Here is a 3,912-nt window from a genome sequence, read left to right on the forward strand (position 1 = left end):
CCTAAATTCTGAGACCAAATGTAAAAGTCAGATTTGGTGGTTCTCAGTGACAAAGGGGGAATTTCCAAAGGGTGGGAAGGGGGAGAGTGGGGTAGTCAGAGATGGTTTCTCTTCTTGGCTTTTTATGTCTCACTGATTTTCATCTTCCACATCCTGCAGTGCTTCTTTATTCTGCTCTTCAACATCACCCTGCATGTCTGAAGTCCATAGTGTCAGATTATCACGTAACAACTGCATGATAAGTGTAGAGTCCTTATAGCTTTCTTCACTCAGAGTATCCAGTTCTGCAATTGCATCATCGAAAGCTTCCTTTGCCAACCTGCATGCACGGTCATGGGAATTAAGAATTTCCTAGTAGAATACGGAAAAGTTGAGAGCAAGACCTAAGCGGATTGGATGCGTCGGTGGAAGTTCTGTCATTGCAATATCACTAGCAGCTTTATAAGCCACTAGGCTATTCTCAGCAGCCTCTTTCCTGTCATTCCCTGTGGCAAATTCAGCCAAATACCTGTGGTAGTCGCCTTTCATTTTATAATAGAAAACCCTGGACTCGCCAGCGTTAGCAGCTGGAATAAGGTGTTTGTCCAGTACATCCAGAATGTCACAACAGATTAACTTTAGCTCAGTCTCAACCATTTGCCGATATTCCCGAATCATTTTTAGTTTGTCTTCTCCTCCCTTGTTTTCTTCTTTCTTTTCAATGCTGCTGATTATTCTCCAGGAGGCTCTTCTTGCTCCTATCACATTGTTATATGCAACTGATAGGAGGTTTCTTTCTTCAACTGTCAATTTCACATCCATCCCTGCTACTTTCTTCATTGATTCCACCATTTCGTCGTATCACTCAGCCTGCTCAGCCAGCTTCACCTGGTACACCAGATCCTGCCGATCATCCACAACGGCAGTGACTCAAGCAAGGTCTGCGCGATGGATGGAGGCGGATAGCGTCTCTGACTCTCTCAGCTTCTCGCTCTGCGTCAGGGCAGCAAAAAATCAACACTGGATTATTTTTGTAAACACTTTCTGCTTTCTAATGTTATCAACTTATTTCTCTGTGGTCATATTTTCTTCACTGAGTATAAATTCAGGAAAATAAGAAACATCTTTGTTGTTTTCACTATCTTTATTTACTCTTCTATATTATCAGCACCAAAAAAAAAAAATCCTACTAAATAGAAGACACAAGAAACAGTTGTTTAGGATGTATATAAAGGATAAAAGTAATGAATAAATTAACACATTGAAGCTAATGTTTCACTTGGAGATTTACTCAAGCTCTCTTCCTCCCCCCCAACTCTTTTTAAAGTTTTAATTAGAAATATTGAGAGAAAAATAATTTGACATATATTGACTTGAGTGTTTGGGTAAACAGGAAAGAGAGTGAGCTTGGGTGGGTATTAGAGTGGTAGTGTACTTGAATAGACCTTTGTCCTATTTCTAGAAATTCTGGTATGTAAACTCTCATGTTTTCACATCTAAGTATATTTATCATTTTACCATGGACTAATTATTTCAATGACTCTTTTCTACAGTAAGAAGTGGTTTGGGTGCTTCTGAAACGCATTGTATCAATCTGTCTGGCACTTGTAGAAGAGACACCTGCAAATTAGTTGAGGATGTAATCGGTGCCTGTCGAAGAAGGTGGAAATGCTGTAGAATCTGGTGGATTCGCATACCAGCTCCAACACCAGTTGTCTATTCGGACTATCAAGAACCTCTCAAGCATAGAATCAAATGAAACTAGGAGAAATATCAGAGGGAATTTCTTTGCCTCTAGAATATTGGAATATACTTATTAAACACTGTCATCCTTACAATTTCTATTTCCCCTTTTTCATTAAAAACTAAGTAAATATTAACTTCAAATCTACTCAGCTACTGATTCTTGTGACTCATTTCTAAGCAATGTCTTTAAAAATGAAAACATTTATTTATGCAGAAGTGATTTTTTAGTTGTCACAAAATGACCAACAGATTAATAAAGAAAATTGTAAACACATATATAACTGCACAATACAGTATTAATAGACATACAGAAATAATAAGGAACTGCTTAATATAATGAAAATCCAGAGGACTAAGGAGTGCTATAGTTGAAGAAAATTGAGATCAAAGCAAAAGGAAGACATTTAAGCACATACAAAAGGATTTTCATAATCTTGCAGAAAATCAGAAAGAAGTCAAAGTCTTTTAACTTGTAGAAATTATTTTATTCTTATAATAACTATATTTCTGTAGAGATATTAAGTGTCTTATCATTTTGAAGCTCCACCTCACTCACTTTGGACATGTGACAAGAAGAGATCAGTTCTTGGAGGACATCATGCTCAAAAGTGTGGATGGACAGTACAGGAGAAGACGACCCCAGATGTGACGGATTGATACAGTAACTGAGGCGATGGGGGTTGGTGTGTCGGAGTTAGTAAGATTGGCTCAGGACAGAGCAAGGTTCAGAGCTGCTGTACATAGGGTCTCTATACATTGCAGGTGACTCAATGGCACATAAAAACAATAACATACTATGACAGGTTTGGAAGCAGGAGTGGCATCCACTTCCTAAGTAACATGCCTCTGGAAACTCTATGAACTCTGATAAATGTTGATAGTTGTAGAGGGGTTTCAGTCCTTTTGTTCATAGGGTCACTATGAGTCATGCTCAACTCGAAGGTAACCAACAAAAACAATCATAGACCATATATTACTTTACTATATAAAATATTGTGATCTCTTATATCTCAAATTATCTCTTATATGATCTCGCAAATATCATATCATGTGATATAATAAATGTGTATTTTACTGCTGTACAACATCTCAACTGCTATAGTTATCAAGGTAAATCTTAAAAAGCTTTCATTTAGGTGTAAAACAAAGTCAATAATTTTGAAGATTAAGCATATGTAGTTTGGTGATAAGAATTTGTGCAATATAATTCTTAGGAAGTCTTGTTTATAATTCTCAGAAGAGACATTTTCCACAAAATTGGTATAGCCTTGACTAGTTTTAGGGCAAATTTGACCTAAAATATACACCAATTTTCATTGAGGAGTTTCATTTAGCTAAGACTCAAATATGTTTTAATTTTACTGTAAAAATTTTATAACCTAAATATGAAATCTTAAATCGCATGTTTCAGTCAGTGACATACTCTGTAATGCCTAAAATCTCTAGAAAGATAAGGTGGGTAGGTAAATTCAACAATAAATTTTAATACTCTAACAAAATAGTCTAAAGATCTTCCAATTATTTTTATGTATATGTGTTCTGGTTTAAAAAGAACTCTAGGACTCAATTCAAATAAAATATCTTTCTAATTATTACTGTAGTAGTTTCTTAGGACCTTTGGAAAACATGCTACTATTTAATTTTCAAGGACTCCTTTCTATAAGAGAAAGCTAACAACAGATCCCACCTTAACTTCTTGAAATGAACCAGGGATCTGGATGTCCAACATTTAAAATTTGGAAAAATACCCGGCACTTGGATGGCTCAGGTAATGTGAAGTATTTTGCTTATTTTAATATATGCCTAGATTGATGATATACAGGAATACCTTTGTGGAAAAATACTTTTTGCCAGATATTCTACATATTGTGAACTAGGAATGGAAGAAAAGTTTTGCCTATATCACTATTGTGACCAGGATAAAATAAAAATCAATAAAACTGATAGCCACTGTGTTGGAATCAACTCAGAGCTAACCCTCCTGTCCTCCGTTGTGTTGTCAGAGGCTGTAAAATGCACAGGAAGAGATTGCTCATCTTGCAGCAGGATAGCACAAGCAAGTTCTCCTGGAGAAAATTTTCATAGTAGTATATTTGAAAGGGATTTCTGGTGGCCTAGTGGCAAGCAGCCGTGCTGCAATCCTGAAGGCACGTGGTTCAAATCCACCAGCTGCTCCATAGAAGAAGA

At 36.5% G+C, this 3,912-nt stretch overlaps 1 pseudogene; it reads right to left on the reverse strand.

Annotated features, from left to right (window-relative positions):
* Positions 1 to 129: 129 nt before the first annotated feature.
* Positions 130 to 891, reverse strand: LOC102846967 (annotated as a pseudogene).
* Between the last annotated feature and the right edge of the window lie 3,021 nt (positions 892 to 3,912).

The sequence above is a fragment of the Elephantulus edwardii genome, unplaced genomic scaffold, assembly GCF_000299155.1.
Source record: "Elephantulus edwardii isolate Elephantulus edwardi_28Jun2011 unplaced genomic scaffold, EleEdw1.0 scaffold00154, whole genome shotgun sequence".
Classification (NCBI taxonomy): domain Eukaryota; kingdom Metazoa; phylum Chordata; class Mammalia; order Macroscelidea; family Macroscelididae; genus Elephantulus; species Elephantulus edwardii.